Source organism: Nomascus leucogenys, chromosome 2 (assembly GCF_006542625.1).
Source record: "Nomascus leucogenys isolate Asia chromosome 2, Asia_NLE_v1, whole genome shotgun sequence".
Classification (NCBI taxonomy): domain Eukaryota; kingdom Metazoa; phylum Chordata; class Mammalia; order Primates; family Hylobatidae; genus Nomascus; species Nomascus leucogenys.
The window spans coordinates 68,472,107-68,495,365 of NC_044382.1; positions in this window are offsets into that span (position 1 = coordinate 68,472,107).

A 23,259-nucleotide genomic window follows, 5' to 3' on the forward strand; every position below is an offset into this window, starting at 1 on the left:
TGATTGATAAAGCAGGGATGGAGGGGAACATTGAGGCCTTTCCTTCCACATGGAGGTGAATGTCGCGTTTTAGAATTTCCAAGCATTTCTTGCTCAAATTGAACTGTGAGTCACAGCCCTAAAGAGTGAGTACACAGCTGTTCTGTTGTGTGTGTACACGGTAACTTTGGGCTTCTTTTTCTTAAATGTTCATTAATCTTTTAAAACTGGCAGAATGGCCCGAGCATCTTTTACACAAAAGAACAAGATCTGAAGTCTTGTCCTGGACTTTTTAGAAGTTTTCAGCAAGCGACTCAATTCTTGTTTCTCTTAATGTACATAGAGACAATATTTAACTTTCTTCACCTATGTTACTGCTTTATTTTGTAAATATCGCTATGTGGATTTCTTTTTCTTAGATGATGAATACATATACCTAATACTAAAATACATTTTTTCAAAGTAAGCAATACTCCCAGGCTTTGAAACTTTCTCATTTGGAGCAGTAATTATATTTAAGGTCATTAAATAATATGAAAGAGAATATTCATTTACTAACATATGGTTTTTTAACATTTGATTCTGTTTTTTTTTACCCGTTTTCATTTTTTAAGCTAAAGTTCAAAGACATTTTCTAACCAAATGTCATTTATCATATCAACATATGCTGTTTATACCATGAATATAGTTAATGTAGTGAAATGAAACTTTAGTTCTGTGAAAAATAGCAACTTTTAAGGCTCACCAAATATTACAAACACTGCAAATTCTTTCTGTAATATCCAGAAGTTGATTTTGGATCAAAATTTAGAGCTGTCTTTCAAACAGAGCCACATTAAATTTAAAATTAGTCAAAGATTACAGTTTGCTATGAGAAATGTCTCCACCTCCAATATGAGCAAATGTCATCAAAGTGAAAGGGGAAAAAAAGAAAAGAAAAGAAAAGATGCGATTGTTTTGACACAAGTGAGAGAAGCTTAGTGTCGCTTCATTTTTAACCTCATTTCAAATTATCTTTTAACCGCCCTGATATTTCTGCATGGAGATAATCACATCTCATCAGCCTTCTCAAAACCCGGCAGCTACATACCCGGAGCTAACGCTTCTTGTTAAATCATATTGCTAAACAAATTGTTACAGCTCCCGCAGCTGACTGATGGAAATCAGCTTTGCTGGACGGCTTCTTTTTCTTTTCTTTCCATCATTCAATTTTATTTTCTTTCCTTGGGTAATTTTAATCTTCCAGAAGATGTTTGATTGTTTTTCCTAGAGAGGTAGGACATGAGTTTTAAAAATGTAAAAGCAAATCTGCCCTATAGGTGATGAAGATAGAGACCTGTTGCAATGCTCCTGGGAAAATAAACGCATGGATTCACATCTATGTTTAATAGAAGAAAATCTTTCTCAGGAAAAGCAATAAAATGTGGGGACTTCAGGAGAAGAAAAGTTACCCTGGTTATAAACATCCACAATCAATTATTCCTAACATCATTTAAGAATTCACATACTGTTGAGGTTTAACAAACACAGCAAGGAAACTGGGCTTATTTATTTTAGCAGTTTTGCATCTGCAGATGTAAAATCAAAAGCTCCCTGCTTAACATTTGAAAAACTCCTATGTAAATGACTGACCGCCTTATCTTGACACAATTTGCCTTAACTTCACTTCCTCTCACTTCGTCATTTAATTTGTATGGTTTCCAAATCAGAGTGGACTATCATCTATTAGTCCCCCTGGTGACAGAGGGCAGGGTGCTGTTGTATTGGAGTTAATAAAGCAGAAACACAAGCCTAATTACTGGGGAGATAAGCCATGCTGGCAGGGTTTCTGTCCTCCAGGTCTGGACCTATCTGCACCCAGACATTTTGGAGTGGGTCTGTGAGCACAAGGGCAGACACAGACAGCAGCAGACTGGGCTGCATTTGTTTTCATGTTAGAGGTGCTGATACATTTCAGGAATCACTTTCCCTGGAAGATGGGGTGGTAAACTGCATCTACAGGAGGAAACAAGTGTATATTCATGAGTCAAATGAGATAATGGGGGCAAAGGTGTGTCATAACTGCAAGAGGCCAAACAAATAGAAAGTGGCACTTTTGTTACAAGAGCATGGATGTGTATTTAAATATAGTCTAGAGACACATGCATTAAATACCTCCACGTTGAATGTGTGTGTGTGTGTGTGTGTGTGTGTGAGTAACAGAGAGGGAGAGGAAGAGAGAGAGATTGCCTTTCTGATGCCAGCAGTCACATATACCATGGAATGTATCACTGTGGAAAAATTAAAATATACATAAATATGTACTTACAGAAATACACACATAGGTATATATACATCGTATAACGTATAGTATCATACTATACATAGCCTAATGACTCAAAAACCTGATTGAAAATTTGATTTATTGATTATTCACAAGTCCATGTTGTGTTTTTATAGGTTTACATTATGTGCATATGACTGTATCGGACATACGCAAATTGCATACACATATTGAGAAGTTTCACTATCATATATACTTTTTCATATGTATTTATGCAAGACTCAAAGCCTGTCATTAGTGCTGCTGCTCTCCCCAGTTTCCCTCCTTCCCAAGTCAACAAACAAAAAAGCCTACCTGTGTGCTTAAAATCACTAACATTTAAGAGATATTCATAAAAAGAGGAAAAAATGATACAACTTCTGCCTCCTGATTTGGAGGGTTACAATTATCAATGGATACTGTAACAAAAACAGAAAACTATGTTTGGAGAGGTGAATCTATTAACACAGCTTTGCCCAACAAATATTAAAATTGCAAAGTAATTTGCCCATTTGACAATAGCTAATGAACTTAAGTATGCAGAATGAACTTTAATAATTAAGGAAATTGTGCAATTAAACTGAAAGCAGCTGAAAATTACAAATAAAATTAACTCTCTGGCTTGGCAAGAATATTACTGCTTCCAATATCCAACCAGGTTGAATGTCTGGAAAGTTTCAAGTGATTGTCCATTTTATTATGATGACTTACCATAAACATATTGACCTCATTTTTTTTTTTCTAACAGAAAAGACCACTAATAATGCTTTCCATGATATGCTTCTGAATTACCATGTGGTTGGAATGATAGGAAAAGTCTCATTGGCAGGGTGCATTTTAATTTTGATTTGAGGTTTATGATCCTATCTGTGTCTATTTTAAATTTAAGTGGATTACATTCAGCAAAGATCCTTTTACTACCCTGGCTTGGCTGTCTCATACTATTAGGCTCTATATGTTCAGCTTCTACAAATCTGTTAATACATAAAACCATAAGAAGCCTCTTATGTTCAAACCAGGTTAGACCGAAGACATCAGATTAATATTTGTTAATGTAGAAGGGCTCTTAATCAGATTTGCTTATTTCATGACAGAATGTTTCTGCAATTATCATAATTGTTGTGCTAAATATGTTTGTCTTTGTATCTGGCTTTAGGCATAATCTTCTCTCTTGAAAGCCACTCAATGTGGGACTTGAGATTCCTGCACAAAACCCAATTAATATTAAGATGACAAGCCCCGATGAGCTCCCAAAGAGGCAACAGCTGAACAGACTCTAACATTCTTAAGTACAGATACTTGAGTGATCAAGTACATCTGAGGGAGACACACAATTCAATAATCCCTTTCTCAAGAAAGTCAAGAGCCCTGTGAGATGCGCGGGAAATCAAAGGAACACATCAGAAAGAAAATGACGGGTCTGGTCCTGTAGCGTCTCTATTAAAATGCAAAAGTTATGGATTTTTTTCGGGGTGATGGGAACCTTTTCTGTTTTCATTGATTTCTTTTTATAGCTTGATGATTTCTCTAAGATTATCTTAAAAGCTTAAAGAAAAAAGGGGCCTCATCAAAAGGTATCTTACATGACAGGGGCATAGATAGTTTTGGTTAACATGATGTGGCCAAGGCGCGGCGTAGTCTGGGGAGAAAGAGATCTCACTCAGGCCTCAGCCTGGGGGAAAGTCTGCTGTCTCTACAGCAAAATGAAATTTTGCGGCCACATTGGAGGCACTTGGAAAACCCATCCTGCTGGGCCCTTGGCCTGTTAGGAGGGACTGAGTGGCAGGCTGGAACTACCTGGGCCTTCCTCAGAGACCGAGTTCTAAACAGCTGTATTCACAAATGTATTTCCATTTTCATTGTATAAAGCAATTGCCTTTCTGTGTTGACCCCCAATTTCCTAGGCTCATGAGTGACTCCTTGGATTTACAGCTAAATTCACTGTCCGGAGGTGACACCCTAACCCATTGATTTGTAATCAGAAATTAGTTTCCTGTCACTTTAAAAGTGAGGCACTAAGGGGCAGTAAAAACAAGGCTGTCGGAGCTAAATGGAGCTAGAGTGCAGGCTCCGGGCCATGATACACTACCTTTCGAATATATTTATTACATTTAAAAACCTCCATAGTGCACTTTAAATGGCTGGTGACACCCTCTTAGGTGACTTATTGCTCTGTGAAATCAGTTTTGCAGAAACTCTTTCACATATGCCAAAAATAGAAGCCACACACAAAAAAAATACACACACATACAAAACAGCAGGCCTGTGTGTGTGCATTACAATGTACCAGTACCAGCCCATGGAGTATCTGCTCACTTCTGTGTCCAGCATATCAGCGGCAGGAAGCCCCCACGTGGGGCAAGGAGCCTCCCTAGAGCTGATGTGACTCAAAGTGAAACCAACCAACGTGGCCCTTGCTAGTGGCCTGATAAATCTGGAGGAAGCATCAAGGCCACCTGCCCAATTTTGAGGTCTGTCCCTGGCGAAGGACTAGTATATATGATCACATGTCCTCCATAGGCACACACACATCCACACACCTCCCACGTGTACCACCTGGACAGGTCTTTTTAGCTCTCCCCTTTATAGCAAACAACAGAGAATAGGGATAATGATCATTGAAACTACCTAGTCTGGGGTAGATTTAGATTTCCCCAACCTAGCCTGACATTTTCTAAGATGTAAGTGCTAGAGAATTACTGAGAAACTGTTTTTATAGATTCCTCTTGGAAACAAGAAACACATCCTATACAAATCCAGCTCCTGGCCGGCCCGAGAGTCCCCATTTCTTTACCCTGCTTGTCACAAGGCATGATTCCACCCTCACCCTGGGAGTGATCTAGGAGCAGTGCACCGTTGCATCAAAACAGACTCTTTGCCACACAGGCCTGGACAATCCCACTCTCAGAGTGAATTGCCCCAAATTGTGAGATATTTGAAACAAAATGTGTCCCTGTTGCCTTCTGGGGTTCCTGCTAATTAATATTCAGAAGACTCAAAGAGGAAAAATGGATACCTAAATCATACATATGTATATGCCTTTTAAGCTTTATTATAAAGGCAAAATAACCCCTTACTTGGTTAAAATCCAACTTGAGTCAACATACAAAGGTGACTGCACTGTAATCCTAGACATATCTGCATTATGTGGGCATGTTACTGCGCCACCAGAATCTCTCAATAGTAATTATTATGCCAAGCACCCTGTTGGCACAATTACACTAAAGCTCTAATTAGTAGCGGTAAGATTAGAACCCCTACATGTTAAATCTGTAGAAGCAACGCTGAGTGAAGGATTTAAAACAGTTTCAAAACATTGTATTGTCTTTATTACAGTCTTTATACTTCAGTAAAGAAGGGTTTTCTATAAAATGCACTTAAAATAATCTGGTCCTGTCACTAAAAATAGGAAAGATAAGGTAATTGCAGTCAAACCTAGTGAGTCGGCTTGCTACCTAGGTGCATTAAACCGAAAATGACAAATCCAGTGAACTCCAGTGGGAGATACATACTTCCTCCCTGCTGGACGCATTGGTATTTTTCCTACCATCAGCCCGAGGAATGCTCAGGGACCATACTTGTCACCAGCCTGCCTTCCGGGCTTGGCTTTTTCATTACCTTGGAGAAAGAAGCTGGGAGGCAGGCCAGTTGCCTCAGGAGAAGGTCTTCCTCACCAATCTGATTTCAGCACTGGGAGATTTACCTGTCTCCTTAGTGACTGCGACACGCACATCGAACACAACACAGAACACTTCCCTCCTGTGACACGAGGCGCAGCAGGCAGCCTAGCTACCTGCTGGGTATGAAGCTGAAAATCTGGATCCTGGAGCCGAGGGCCCCAGGAGAAGGGGACCCCTGGGGCTGAGGAGCTCACCTCTCACTGCAGAGGTCTCAGACAAGCTAAGAGCAGGCTGGGGAGCATTTAGGAAAAGTAAAACTGCCATAAGGAGTTACGGTCACTCTCAAGGAGAGGAGAAAAGCAGACGTGGCTTGCCAAATGCCAGGTGTATATGTTTGGATTGGGGAATCTTTTGATTGGATTTTCCCTTGAAACTGAATAGTCACAACTTCATAAAATGTTTTAAGGGAGAAAGTCTAGAAGCTCAAGTGGGGAGAAAGAAACAAAGTCATTTCATCTGCCTGGTAGTTTCCCACTCACCCCTTCTAATCCCCCAGCACCTTCCAGAAACAAATGTGTCTTGATCCTCAGCGAAGACTGGCAGTTGAGGAGTTCCAGACCAGGGCAGGAAGCGTCTTCTCTGTGTCCTGTTTCCTGTCCACTGGTTCATGTGCCCACCCTACCCCAGTCACCTACAGTATACCTGCTCTGGTCAACTCATCACGTTTCTAAGTGGAAAAAAACAGAAAATCCTGGGCACTTGAAAAGTATCACGATGGCTGTCAGGATCTGGTGGCAAATGAATCTGAGTTGAAATGTACGCTTCGGCTACCCTGTGGGCAGAACTTGGCCTTCCTAGTTTGAGTATTGCTAGTTTGAGTATGTGACATTAAACACTCTGGAGTAATATATCCATAAACATCTATAGAGAATAGATAAGCGTTTGGAAAATTTGCCTGGGTTTTTTTCCATTGAAGCAAATGCATTATTTATTTTGCTTCCGAAATGCTAAACCAAACAACTTTGGCCATCTTTAAGATGAAAATAGGAGACAAAATTCCCAAAACGTTAACTGCAGTTCTATATTAGCATCACTAAACAGTATTTTTTCCCCATCCACCAGCAAATTTCCCATAATTACAGTGCTACTCAGTGAGGGTATATTTGTATACCACACATATACAGACTTTAGAAATGGGTAGCCTAAAAGCTATAAAACTGTCTCCAAGAATGTACAGTGATAAGAGGGCAGAAGTCACAGGACAGACTCTGAATCTTAATAATTGTGTGTATTCAGCCATTTATTATATCTAGAGTGCTATTTACTGTAAAAATGAAGAACGGGAGAGTATGATACTTTCTGGCTTCTATATTTTATGTTGGCTTCTCTTTCATAGCCCCACACTGGAGGAAGGAAGTGAAAACATCCCTCTGCCTCATAGGTTATCTAATTGCTGTCATAATTCCTTTATTTATACTCATGTATGTTTTATCTACAAAAGATATCCACATGAGAGCTGATCTTTCTGCAACTGTTACAGAACTATTAAATGTATATTAGTATGGTCATTTTTATTTAATGGAAACAAATAACAGTTAATCTTATTGGAAGGGTTAAGTGGGTTTACTTGGTAAAGGGCAAATCCCTTTGGATGCTTTCTTTTTTAAAGAATGGCTGCAGTTGCTGACAGATGGTCTTTGTCTGAATGTAGCTGAGGACAGATACAGTTTCTTTTTACACATTTATGAAAGTTGTAGATATAGATGCTTGGTAATATGCTGTGGCCTAGGACAAAGAGCAAAGCTTGGTGGACAGAGAGGATTAGATTTCAGATCAGTGACAGATGGCTGGCTTAGCAGAGTCAGATAAAATTAAAAGAGGGGGGTGGTGGGTGAAAAGAAACCACTTTCCATGTAAAAGTTGCATCTTTTAAGACAATGGCAGCATGCAACATCTAGCTTTCTTCCCAACCTGGTACTCAGTTCCTGGATTTAAATTTCTCCTTCAAATACGCATTTTAGTTTTGCCTTTGCAGAAGAAATGGATTCTTTGTTGATCGAGCTTATCTAAGGGAAACTAAGAAACAACACAATTAACAATTTGTTTTTCAACTTGGCCAGCAAAGAATACTTCCATTTGCAAAACTACACAGGTTAGTTGCATGTGGGTCCTTACCTACACTACTCCTCCCCAGCTTGAGCAGATTTTTATAAGCCCAGTGGTAAAATCTATATTTTTGCTTACTCCATATGCACCATTTAAACTTATCACATCACTATAACCTTCGTCAAATAACCATACAACATATTTAGTGTTAATTTGTCACACTGAAATTATTCATAGGTGCCTTGAGTAAGTCCAATAATATTTATGGGTTATGCCATTCCATGTTTTCTGGCAATGCAGTTTGCTAGATTTCATAGATTTACTGTGTCTGCTTTTTTATGACTGACATAGCAATAACCAGATTGCAAAGATATTTATGTTGTTTGTGGCTTAGCAAGATAATTAAAGGATATAAATTAATCAAGTGCAATTAATTAGAAACTTTATGTTCACAGCAGTCCTTCTTTGCATGTATAATTTATATTTATTGATTTCCTGGCTTTCATTAGCCTATGAGATAACAGCAAAAAATGCATTAGCGAAGAAAATGTACAATTAGCGTGAGAGTGAACCTTGGCATAATGGATAGATCAGCACATGTTTGGGGCAAATATAAAGCTTTGTTAACTGTCATAAGCAGTTACAATTGATGAGTGGTATTTCACTACATATCTTTCAGCTGATTAACGGCGTTTTTAAAGAGTCCCCTTAATGGGAAGCTGATAGGTTGGCTAAATTTACATTTTAGTCAGAGTATTTATGATGGAGGCAGCCTTAGAAATTCATTGGCAGAGGGCAGGAGATGTTCCCTGAGGGACTAGGGTAGGGAGGAGGCTGTGGAGGGTGTCAACTCCCCTATTCCTTCTCTCGTTATTTGTCCAAAAGTGTCTGGGGTGGGGAGGGGCAAGAACCCTAATGGCCTCCTCATAACTGGCCCCATTCTGATTAATCTTCAGGAGAAAGGGCCAGATGTGTGAGATGCCAGAAGAAGGGAGCCCTGATCACACTCCATGTACAGCAGATCCCAAGCATTTCCACTGAGGACTCCGCCTAGGATGGAGAGATATCTTGTCTTGAGGAAGGACAATGCCTTATGTGAATCTACTTCTATTTCCTAACTGGATTGGAAGCCAAACCAACAAGCTCCAAAAAGATCACACAAGAGGCCACAGTGCCAGGGCCAGAGGGCTGCCTATTCATGCCTATGGATCCAGAGCTGCCATTTTAAACCTAGAGGCAGGGCCCCCTCCTGAATTGTAAGCCATTAAAAAAGTCAGGTTCATTCAAGCAAGGACAGAAGTTAGGTTGTGGAAGAGAGAAAACTTTTCAAAAGAAGTGAAAAGTAGATCCTCATGTAATCATCCCTTCTTTCTTCAAAATAGGCAGAGGCAGTTCTCTGGAATTCCCAGAGAAGACTGAAATGGAATCTTCTATTACCCTTCTGAGCAATTACATGTCCAGGAGTCTTTGAGAAGGAACACAAGCTATTTCCTAAATATACATCTGTTTCTATATCATGAGGCCTGCTGAGGTAGATTGGGTGTCTTTGTTGGTTAAAAGAGACTACCTAAGATGTTATCATGGCAGCACATAACAAAAACACATCAAGTTTGGACAATTAGTGAGGCCGCAGAGTGGGATTCACATCTGGCTGGTGAAGTGGCCCTTACTGGGCCTCTCTGTAGGAGAGGACCTATTTCTTGTTGTCCTCACATGGAGATGAGACAATAGGGTTGGGCAGCCATGTTCTATGCTTAGTGGCAATTCTCAACATGGTCCTTATACTAAAGAATGCCAGGAGGCCCTCTTTCTGGAAAGAAAAACGAAAGAAGGTGCTCATTCCTGATTCAGAGACAAACCAGGGAGAACTTCAGTTAGCTCAGAAAATGCCTGGAACAGAGTGAGACTGGGGGCTTGGCCTTTTCTCCAGCAAGGACAAAAACCGTTGTCTTCAGTCTCACCAGACACCTTTCCCTCTCCCTTTCATTTTGGTTCCCGTGTAGTCGGAGCATTCAAAACCCCCTCTCCTATTTCCTGGTGGAATCCTGTAAGTGTGGATTGAATATTGACAAAATCTTCCATGTTTCTTCTTGCCCTAGGGCAATTAGAGTTGAATTATGTACACCAAAGTCACAAACAAGAAACTATTTTTCATTTATCTTAATGAGAAGAAATCCTTATTAGACCCTAAGCAGAAGAAATGAGCAAATATGAGATTAATATAAGTGAAGGAGGATACAGTTTCTCCTTCGTGTGGTGATAAACCCTTTTTTTCCTTTTCATACTAATTATTGTTATCATTATTAGTATTATTTTACCCCTCAATTGCCTTCGGATGTTATCCAAGAGGAAGAGCTTTATCGGCTGGTGAAAGCTCCACAGTGTTATTTATTTCATGTAATAAAATGTATGTAATGATCATGATTAATGTTTGTTTGTTGTTGTATCATTGTGTTTCCCTTCCAGTCTCAGTGTGATACTGGTTTAATTAAACTTGGGAGAGGGTGGGTGTGGGGTTGGGTGACGAGCTTCACAACTTTATACAATAATAGAGTGTGCATTTTGTTGCATTCACACGTCGACTTAGATGAAGATGTCCCCATAAATGACTGATTCTGTTTGTCCTTTTAAAGGAAAGTCCATTCTCCATCCTTTATTGTGTAATTTACAGATAAATTTGTTGTGCTTCAGACCAAATGCTTTTATGTACAGAAATTGCAATGACAGTAGAAATTATGGTAATTGAAGAGTGCTCTATTTTAGGGTTTTCTCTGATCACATGAAGTGATCATCAGCGTCTTTCGTGGCCATAATCATGCCCCAGATTCCAAATTATTTTTTATTAGTTTGTTATTCAGATTAAGCATTTGTTCAGAGGAGGGAAGGACTGAGAGAGAAAAGCAAAATGTTGTCTTTGCTGATTGATCCTCTCCCCTGAGGAAAAATTATACAGGTCTAGTTGGAGCTATTTTTTTGCATTTCAATGCACCCAAAAGCAGACTGCAAAGACTCCTATTACATAATTTCTTCATCTTCTTGGGAAAATCAAATATGGATCCTAAATGAAAGCCATAGAGCTTTTAAATAAATGAATACATTTTTAAACTTTTTAAAGTGTAGTTTAGATGTGCCTTATCTTAATAACATTTATAGCACTTCACAGTTTACAAAGCACATAACTACCTACTATCTCATTCTAACATTACAATCTTTGAAGGAGCCAGGGCATGACAATTTTTTACCTAGCATACATATCATGCCATGATATACATTTGATGCTATGTCTAATTTCTGTAAGTTGCTTTTTTCCCTTCAATAACATGTTGTGGATATCCTTTGCATCAGCATGTGAAAATTTGGTCTAACTAGAGACATTTAGGGTGCCTTCAGATTTTTCTTATTGTAATAATGCTGAATTAATATTCTTCTGAATGTATGTGTATACATGCATACATTTATACATACATATACACATATACATAACGTGTGCATATGTGTATCTGTGTGTGGATGAGAAAGAGTCAGTGTTAGAGACTGAGAGAAAGAGAAAGTTTATACATGCATTTAGGCAAGATAGAGTGTTTTGGATCAGAATATATATAATTCAAGTTTTTGACAGAGTCTGCTAAATCCTACAAGGAGACTGTACCAATTTACAACCTGCAACAATATATACAGGGCTCATTTTCTCATTCTTCTAGCTCTGGATAATATCAATCTTTAATTTTTGCCAACTTTAAGGAAAAAATGGTATTATTTCATTTGTGTTTTTTCAGTTAGTAATGAATAATAGATCATCTTTTTATAAGTTTATTAGCCACTCATATTTATCTTTCATAGCATTTCCTGTTCACATTATTTGCAAATGTTGATTTTCAAATCATTTCTCATTTTCTTTTTAATTTGTAGAACTTTCATTAATACTAACTCCTTAGTGATTAAATACATTACATCTTGGTCTTTCGTTTGAGTTTTAATTTTGTTTACAAGGTCCTACACAAGTTTTTTTTTATCTTTTAAGTTTTAATGTTGTCAAATCAGAATATGGATTTTATGATGAAGAAAGGAAATTCAGAAGGAAAAGTGACTTGCCCAAATTTATTCTGCCGTTAATTGGGAAAACCAAGATTTGAACCGAGATGTGTTTTTTTAGCCCTATACCATTTCTCTGTGGTGTTATCATGGCCTTAGTTACACATATGCGCCTGAAAAGTGAGTGTGGTTATAGATTTCCGTGTTAATTACTGGGCTTCTTGGCCTCCCTTCAGTTATCTCCAACTCCTCTTCCCACTCCCCTTAAAGGAAGTTTTCTGCCCATCTTTCAAGACTCAGCACCTATCATACATGTATAAAGCTTTCCCAGATACTCTCAAGTCAGGCTTTTCCTGTTCCACTATTATATGGTGGTGGTATGAGCCTTTGGGCAGCATCTATCAAAGTTTCTTTTGTGAGGCAGGTTTTTATGTGATGGCTCCCTCCTGCCCTAGAGAGCGAACTTGCATGAGTTAAGAGCCTGTGGTAGATTAACTGTAGTCATCAGCAGAACTCCTACTGTGACCATGTCCTGGTAATGTATTCTTCACATCAAGAAGTGGATACTGTTTCTCCAGCCCTTGAATCTGGAATGGCTTTGTCACTTGCTTTGGCAGAAGAAAGGACCTTGCCTTCACATTCTGCTCTCAGTACTCTCTTGGTGGCTACCATGGACACCACGGAAGAAGCCCATATTTGCCTGTTGAAGAATAAGAGACCATGTGGGGGAGAGTTGGCCCAGGGGAGGCCATCCTATACAAGCCAATTCCCAACCGATCTATCAAGTAACAGCGACGCATGAGCAATGGCAGCTACAATCTGCTGAGCCTATTCCAGACCAAAAGAAACTCTCAAACAACCCATGCATTTATGAGCTAAGTAAATGTTTATCGTTTCAGCCACAATTGGGTGCTTTGTTACACAGCAATAGATGACTGGTAATAAGCCTTTCTGCAGCAAATTAAGCATGGTCTCATTGAGCACAAGTAAGAACTAGTTCCAACGTCATATTCATTTTTCAATCCTTGAAACATAGCCTAGCACATTACATTGGACATAGTAGCTGTACATAACTGTTAAATTCAGTCTCTTCCTTTAACTGCAATGGATAATCTGAATACTTGCAGGGATGCTTTTGGTAGGAACATCCTATTTCTCAAAGCCAGTTAGACTCTGGCCACATTCATAGTGTAACAAAATTTGGAATAAGCAAAAAACATTATTGAGCGTCTCTAATAGAAAATTATTCACTGTTTAGAAGACACCTATCTGGGTAATCTGATCCTGGCCGTGCATTGACTTTGAGCTGTGTTACAGCTCTGCAAGTTGTGGAGAACTGATGGCAATGCAATTGATTTTTGTCTACGAGCATGCAAATGAATTCTATCCAGTGGAGAAACAACATTCCTTCACCCACACTCCCCACCCACCATCACACTTGTATCATCACTACCATGGAAAAGCCAGTTTTGCATCTGTTTGCAAATTCACTTCAATATTCTTCATCTATAAATGTGACTGAATTCTCGTTTGACCCTGTGGTAACATCTATCTGGTTTCTTCATCTAATGAAATGTTATATAAAATCGTTGACACATGTTCATTTTGTATGTGTATGAGTGCTGTATTTATACCTTTGCTTGAAAATCATATTTTGACAGTCTGCGAGGTACTTCCAGATGTCCAGTGGATTCACCTGTCAGAGCTGATTAAGGTTTATTGTCAAAGGGTGAACTTCATGGCGGCTTAAGCCCATGCATGTCATTGCTTAGCTCTCAGTCTGAATCAGGTGAATCTGAATTGTCACTAATACTTTGCTGATTCTCTTCTTTTCTGATTTTAATTTTCTTCTTTGCTTTATTCTTTGTTTTTCCTTTTAGTGTGTCTATGGCCAATAAGTTATTTCCCATGGGTGGCAATAATGACTTGGGAATTTAGTTTTGTGGTCAGAGCATTTGGTGATCTCTGGATGTAGATTAATGGTTGATTGAGATCTAGTCTCCATTAGGTGAGAGATGACAGAATCTGGCTTGCTAGTCATTATCCTTTGTCTGTTTGTTTATTTTTAGTTCAAATCAAATAAGACTTTTTTGCCCACCAGGAAGGGGAACAGCTCCCTGATAGTCAGACTGGTGAGCTTTTGTGTTCTGGATTTTCTCTTGATCTTTGGCTGAAATTATAGAATAGAAGCTTCAAGCTTTCTACATGTCTCCCTGTCTACATGTTGTGTCTGCAATTCTGACAAGACTTTATTCTAAGTGCATATGTAATGTTTCCATATTTCCCAAGAATATTAATAAATTATATTGTAAGGTGTCTTAAATGAAAGGAATTGTTCTAATTGGTTTATAAAGCTAAATATGTATATGAGCAGATTAAATATTCCTAAAATTCCCAAATATAAGAAAATTAAATTTCTAATACTTAAATTTCTGATACTATTGTATACTTACAAGAAAAATATTCTTACGGAAATAACTCAGAAATACTTTAGTAACTGAATTTCATATAATTAAGGCAAATCTTTGGCAAACAAGACTAGTTTAATTTTTGTTTATTAAAAACCACTGTATCTTCTCTTTTCTTCTATGTCAATTATAATACAAGCAAATATTTTTATTATGCTTGGATATATTTTCCTAAACTTATACATTCTATTATGTTTAAATTATGAAAAATGTAAATATAACTTTATGTTTAACTAAATGGAATCATTTTATTCTCACAAACTACTTATTTCAACAGTAATTATATTCAGTAGTGTGTCAGCTTGAAGATAAATTCCCACATCTTTAGGTAACTAAAAATCTGAGAATGATGTTAAATGGAGTTAATTTAAGGATAACCATTCTATAGTAGGTTATTTCCAACTAAGGTACACTACACTAAAAAGCATTGACTACTAAACATATTTTCAAAGTTGTCTGGTTTTGCTTTCCTTTTTGTTTTTATACACTACAGAGATGCTATATATTTGGACGAGGTTAATGATGAAGTTTATATTTGTCACTTAGGGAAGCTGTATAAAGAATATGAGTGGCTGTTGAATGTCAGTGTGTGACAGACATTTTTCAATTATTCATTCTTCAGTTTTCTTCCTGAAATGGAAGTTAGTTACCTTGATTACAGTATTAATTAGTACAAATATTTGAGACTATATTAAGAGAAAGAGTAAAAGGGAAATATAACTGTACATGCTTCTGCTTTTCAAGAATTTTCAAAGATTCTGTTTTGTCCTAATATCGTGAATCTCCATTCTGTTTATTTCCATCTCCAGACCACTTTACTCTCTTAAAACTTATTTAGGCCTCACAGAACTTTGATTTTTATAGATTATAACTACTGACACTTACTATATTAGAAATTGAAACTGATAACGTTTTAAAATTTTACTGATTGATATGAAAACAGCAATGATTTTATTTCACGTTAATGATATCTTTAAAAAATTGTTTGCAGGTACATAGTATGTGTATATATTTATGGATTACATGAGATACTTTGATACAGGCATGCAATGCATAGTAATGACATCAGGGTAAATAGAGTATCCATCACCTCAAGCATTTATGTTTCGTATTTCAAACAATCCAATTATACTCTTTTCGTTATTTTAAAATGCACAATTAAAATTGTTTTTTACTATAGTCACCCTGTTGTGCCAGCAAATACTAGGGACTTCTTTATTCTTTCTATGTTTTTGTACCTACTAACTATGCCTTCTACATCCCACCGCCATGACTACCCTTCACAGCCTCTGGTAACATCTGTCTACCCTCTGTCTCCATGAGTTCAATTGTTTAATTTTTAGCTCCCACAGATAAGTGAATATATACGATATTTGTCTTTTTGTGCCTAACTTATTTCACCTAACATGATGACCTCAAGTTCCATCCATGTTGTTGCAAATGAAAGGATCTCATTCCTTTTTTCTGGCTGAATAGTACTCCACTGTGTCTATGTACCACATTTCCTTTATTCATTTGTCTGTCGACAGTCACTTAGGTTGCTTCTAAGTTGGCTATTGTGAATAGTGCTGCAATAAACATGGAGTTAAGATATCTTTTTGATATACTGATTTCCTTGCTTTTTGGGATATACCTAGGAGTGGGATTACCGGATAGTATGGTAGCTTTATTTGTTGTTTTTTGAGAAACCTCCAAACTGTACTCCATAGTGGTTGTACTAATTTTCATTCCCACCAACAGTGTATGAGGGGTTTTTTTTCCCCACATTCTCACTAGCCTTTGTTATTGCCCATCTTTTGAATAAAAGCCATTTTAACTGGGTGACAAGATATCACATTGTAGTTTTGATTTGCATTTCTCTGATAATCAGTGATACTGAGCACCTTTTCATATATCTGTTTGCCATTTGTATGTCTTCTTTTGAGAAACGTTCATCCAGGATCTTTTATCTACTTTTAATTGAATTATATTTTTCTATAGAGATTTTTGAGCTCCTTATATATTCTGGTTATTAATCCCTTGTTAGATGGGTAGTTTGCAAATATTTTCCCTCATTCTGTGGGTGTCTCTTCACTTTGCTGATTGCTTCCTTTGCTATATGGAAGCTTTTTAACTTAACATGATCTAATTTTTCCATTTTTGGTTGCCTCTCCCTGTGAGGTATTGCTCAAGAATTCTTTGCCCACTCCAATGTCCTAGAGAGTTACTCCAATGTTTTATTTTAGTGGTTTCATAGTTTGAGGACTTAGATTTAAGTATTTAACCCATTTTCTTTGATTTTTGTGCATGGTGAGAGAGAGAGGCCTAGTTTTATTCTTCTGCATTTGGATATCCAGTTTTCCCAGCACCATTCATTAAAAAGACTGTCTTTTCACTAATGTATATTCTTAGACTCTTTGTCAAAAATTAGTTCACCATAGATGTATGTATTTATTTCTGGGTTCTCTATTTTGTTCTATTGTTCCATGTGTCTGTTTTTATGCCAGTACCATGCCATTTTGGTTACTATGGCTCCGTAGTATAATTTGAAGTCAGGCAATGTGATTCCTTAGTTTTGTTCTTTTTGCTTAGGATAGCTTTGGCTATTCTGGGTCCTTTGTGGGTCCATATAAATTTTTTTTTATATTTCTGTAAAGAATGCCATTGGTATTTTTATAGGAATTGTATTAAATCTGTAGATTGCATTGGGTAGTATGGACATTTTAACAATACTGATTCTTCCAATCCTTGAACATGGAATATCTTTCCATTTTTTTGTGTCTTCTTCAATTTCATGCATTTAATGTTTTATAGTTTTTATTATGGAGATCTTTTACTTCTTTGGTTAATTCATAGATCTTTAATTTCATTTGTAGCTATTATAAATGGGATCACTTTATTGATTTCGTTTTCAACTTGTTTTCTGTTGACACATAAAAATACTACTGATTTTTGTGTGTTGATTTTGTATCCTGCAAATTTACTGAATTTGTTTATCAATTCTAATAGTGTTTTTGTGGAATTCTTACGTTTTTCCAAACATAAGATCATATCATCTGGAAACAAGGAAAATTTGACTTCTTCCTTTCCAATCTGAATGCCCTTTGTTTCTTTCTCTTGTGTGATTCCTCTGCTAGGACTTCCAGTACTATGTTGAATAGCAGTTGTGACAATGGGCATCCTTGTCATGTTCCAGGTCTTAGAGGAAAGGCTTTCAGTTTGTCTCCATTCAGTATGATACTAGCAGTGGGTCTGTCACATAAGGCTTTAATTATGTTGAGGTATGTTCCTGCTATCCCGTTTTTTGAGGGTTCTCATGATAAAGGTATTTTCAATTTTATTAAATGCTGTTTCAGCATCCACAGAAACGATCATATGGTTTTTATCTTTCATTTTATTGATGTGATGTATCACATTGATTGAATTGCATATGTTGAACCATCCTTACACCCCTGGAATAAATCTCACTTGGTCATGATGAATGATCTTTTTAATGTGTTGTTGAATTCAGTTTGCTAGTATTTTTCTGAGGATTTTTGCATCAATATTCTTCAGTGACACTGGCCTGTAGTTTTCTCTTTTTTTATGTGTCTTTGCTTTTGTTATCATGGTAATACTGGCCTTACAGAATAAGTCTGGAAGTATTCCCCCATCTCTGTTTTTTAGAATAGCTTGAATAGGATTGGTATTAGTTCTTTAAATGTTTGGTGAAATTCAACAGTGAAAACTTTGGGTCCCAGACTTTTCTTTGCTGGAAGTTTTTTTATTATTGCTTTGATCTCATTGCTTGTTATTGGTCTGTTTGAATTTTGAATTTCTTAATAGTTCAACTTTGATAAGTTGTATGTGTCTAGGAATTTGTCAATTTCTTCTAGGTTTTCCAATTTATTGGCATATAGTTGCTCATAGTAGCCACTAATGATCTTCTGAACTTCTGAAGTATCAGTTGCAATATCTTTTTCTTCATCTCTGATTTTATTTATTTGGGTCTTCTCTAATTTTTTCCTAGTCGGTCTAGCTAACGGTTTGTCAATTTTGTTTAACTTTTCAAAAAACAACCTCTTTTGTTTCATTTATCTTTTGTATTGTTTTCTTTATTTCAATTTTATTTATTTCTGCTTTGGTCTTCATTATTTCTTTTCTTCTACTAATTTTGGGTTTGATTTGCTGTTGCTTTTCTAGTTCTTTAAGATGTGTCATTAGGTTGTTTATTTGAAGTTTTTTTGTTTTCTTTTTTGATGTAGGCACTTATAGCTGTAAACTTCCTATTAGTACTGGTTTTGTTCTCTCTTTCCCCTATGTTTTGGTACGTGGCGTTTTCTTTATCATGTGTTTCAAGACATTTTTCATTTTTTTTCTTAATTTCTTCATTGATCCACTCATCATTCAGGAACATATTGTTTAATTTCTATGTAATTGTTAGAAATATACATATGTATTTGTATAGAAATTGGTTGCAGACAGCAACCTATCAGATGCTGGAGTAAAGTTACAACAATGCAAAGGTCTGGTTGGTTGCAAAAAGCAACCAGTCAGAGGTACTTTCAATTTCCCATCTGACATGCAGAAAACGTGGGGGTTCGCAAAGGGAGTAGCTTCTGGTCCTTTTGTCACTTAGGTGTGGAAAGTTAGAGTTTTCCTTTCGATTAGTTCTAGGAAGTCAGGGTGGGGCCTTAGGTTCCCTGCCTCCAAATCCTATTCTCCTGTCTCAAATGAATACTCTTGTTCCACGTATGTAAATAATCAGGCCAGTGTTAATGAAATCAACCTTATTTGGTAATCAGAATAATCTCTTTTTGAGAGGAAGAGTAAAAGAAATTTGAAATAAACAAAAAAGATCACCGGGTATCTCTTGTAGAAAATTTTGTACTATTTCGGCACACTCCTCCAGGTTTTCTGGTTCTAGCCATTAATTGTAAGGACTAGAGAACTCATGGCGATGCAAAGGGTTCTTTCTACAAACATGCAACTACATTCTGTCTTGTGGAGGAACAGCCCTCCCTCACTATGGAAAGACTGTTTTGCATTCATTTGCAAGTTCATTTCAATATTACCTAGCTAATACCATGGATGTTCTTCAGATTCTCCTTTGAACTACTTGTGACATCTGCATTATTTCCTCATTTTGTTTAATGACTTAAATACAAATTTTGACATGTGTTTCTTGTATATCTGTATGAGAGTCATGAGTTCACCTTTTCTTTGAAAATTATTTAAACAATAGATAGTAAGCTATAATCATATTTTTTGATGTCTACACCTCGGCAAACATTTCTGCCGTGAAGGTTACTTGGGAACAAATTTGTTTTCTCCTGGTCTTGTCTGCCCAGGGTCCATTTTTCGTCTTCTGATAAAAGCAAAGCTACTACTTCCCAGGTTTTAGTTCCTGTGTTTCCCATGGGTTTCAGCCCCAGTAAAAGCTCATACTTCTAGGGGTGTGCATGATACTAAGACCTGGCTAATCAGAGTGTCACATTCAGCCTGTCCACTGCATTTTGTAAAGGTTGATCAGTTGACCACAGGCAAGCCAGAGTCAGTGAGACTCAATTCTGGATTTTGGGTAGAGAAAGAAATTTCTTTCTGCTGGACTTAATGAAAGAACAAGCTATAAGCCTATAATACTGGTGACCCTCTAGCCACAGCATGGGAAAACCCAACCTGAAGTGAGACCACATAGAGGAAAATGGATCAAGAAAATGAGACAAGCAACCAAGTCGTGACAATTGTGTTTGAGCCAATAAACTGGTTTCTGTCATTTGCAAGAGAGTGCTGATTAATCCATTTCCATAAAGTTAATCCATAGAATCAAAAGTATGCCAACTTAGAGCCAAAGGGGCTCTCATTTTGAATTGATATTGTAGCAAGAAAGCTATTATGATTATTACTCTTTCAGTAAGTAGAGCAGAAAGAAAATTTTTCTTTCAGATCAAAATTCCAGGACTGAATCTTACTGGCTCTGACTTGCCTGGCTTGCAACAACTGGATACCATTTGTATCTGCAGTAGAGTGTTGAGTAGGGCATAACTATAGGAGGGTGCTTTTGAAATGTACTCAGAAGTGCTTTCTGGGCCGGCTCACTCACATTCTACCTTACTTACTCCATCAAAGTCCCAGCCATGGAAGGCTCTGGTGTCAAATCATAAGATCCCACTGCTGTTTTTTTGTTTGTTTGTTTTGTTTTGTTTTTTTGCTGCAGGCATGCAGGAGGAACACAGACTTGGTGTATTGTCAGCTCCTAGGAGAATGGACGAAGCCCCTGGAGAGCTGATTAACAGAAGCAATTTGGCCTTGGGTTTTACTCCAAAGCTAAATTCTAAATCAGAATCACAGAGGAATAAATATTTGATGTTAATGCAGGCCTTCCTTAATTGCACTGTAAAATTGTTTGGAAATTGTAAACAGACGGGGAACAAGGGGAACACAAAGTGGAAGGTGGACTTGGAGATCTGGATTGCCCATTAATACATTATAACTAATAAACAGGACTGTGAGTGTAGAAAGGCACTTCACACTTACATGCTTTTGCTGAAAGATGAGAGATAGAAAAATAAGATTTGACAGTGTCCCCCGTAATTTTGCATGGATGGCTTATATAAGACATAGTAATTTGGATGCAATTATTTTTGTAATGCTGATATTTTAAAGAATTACTGTTCAACTTAGGGTTAACTGTATTCATTGAATTGTTTAACAAACAAGTTTTGAGCATCTTTGCTTAGGAACAAAGTAATCCTGTGTGTGTTTCTGTGTGTGTGAGTGCATGTTGCGGGAGAGAATATTTTAAAAGTTCTATTGTCAGTTTATTATATTGAAATTTTACCTACAAGTAGTTATGTTTCAAGCAGCACAATTTAACTTGTGGTATTGAGAAATCCAAGTAATAATGAATTCAGTAAAAAAATTTATTACACTTAAGAATTATATCCAGAAAATTATAATCACATGTAAAAGGAGGAGATATACAAGTCCATTTTACATATATGCATGTTTTCCAAACTTGCCAGAGCCAAAATAATCTCCTAGGGTACTTGATAAAACATGATGCATTTGGGATTTCTTTTAACAAGTTCTTACAATCAGAAAATTTTAGGAAACATTGCAAATGTGCCCACCTATACAATATTACATATGTAAATATGTGTGTTGATATTCATATATGCACATACATGTATGCATTCTTGCCTTTGTGTAACAATAATGCTCCCCTGTAGTACAGGATAACTGTCTAAGATCTGTTACCTTCCTTGACCAACTTTTTTGAAGAGCACATAACATAACGCAAGAAGAATTAAGGACTCCTTTCTTTTTGCACATATTTCTAACCGTAAATATATATTGATGACTTACATGTCTGTCTTCCCTATATGATTATGAAACCTCTGATGATGGAAGCTCATCTTATCCATCTCTATAACTCTAGGGCTTAACAAAGAGCTGGCACAAAGTCTAAACACAAATATTGATTGATTATAATTATATTGAAATGTTAAACAAGAATGCACAGAGAGAAGTGGAAAGTCATGCTACAGAGTTGGGTAAGAGTTTGAAGTCAGAGAAGGCTGGGTTGGAATCTCCACTACCACCTAGTATTTGGTGACATGGGCAAGTTCCCTGACCTCTGGAGCTCCAATCTCCTTACCTGTTTGATGTGGGGTATTACAGTGCCCACCTCATGAGTTTGTTGTGAAGATTAAATGTGTAAACCTACATAGCACCACATTATTCCTAGCAAGTATTAGCTTTCTTTACCACCATCGTCAACTTTATTAGCTATTTTCATTCACTTTCTTTTTAAAAACAGAACTTAACAGTTATTCATATGTTGACACATTGCCTTGAATTCCAAGTCAACAAATATGTCAAACATTTCTGTTGCAAGCAAGGAACTGAATACCACCTCATAAAGGCTTCAGCAAAATTTAAGACATAGTCCCTCCCTCAGGTGGCTTTCAGAGGGAGCTTTTGATTGAGTGGACTCAGTATGGTACATCTAGGGAGGAGGATCATCTTAAAGAACAGAGGACTGAATGGGGGTGTGAATGATTGAGAGACCCCAATGTGTACTGCTGGGATGGGGGCTGGGGACTACCCAGGTCTCAGAAAATGATTTGTCATTTATTAGGGCATTCTTAATGCCAAATATCTGAGTAGAAGAGGGAGACTGGGATGTGTACATCATTCCTTCTTCACTTGCATCTTTGGTGTCATATAGGCTCAACTCAGCTGGGGCCAGCAGCAGATAAGGACTGAACCCTGTCTACTCTGAGGCTCTCTGTCCATGGGCACTGCCAACACCAGCCTCCTGTGTGCCTCCCTTTTGTGAAGCCTCTGGACCACTCACTGGGTCATAGAACCAGAGAGCATCAGTTGGCAAGATCCTCAGTGGACATGGCGAGAAACTGAGGCCTAGAGGGAGAAAGGAACTTTCATATCAATATTCAGATAGATTCATAAAATTCAGATTACCATCAAAATTCAGATTCACAGCCCAGGACTCCTTTACAGTAAAGGGATAACTGAAATCTCAAGATTTTTTTTTTTTTTTTTTTACCAAAAATGGCACCAAGTAACATTTGCAAATAATAGTAGCAGGAATGCCACGAGTTTGGAGCCCTCAGCCTTGAATGCATATTGGAATCATAGAAAAACTTTAAAAGATATGGTCCTATTCCGGAACAATTAAATGTGAATGTGAAGGGGATAGAGGGTGTCTGGCTATTTCCAGATGTTCCCCTAGGCGATTCTGGTGCACAGTGAGTGCTGAGACACAAGA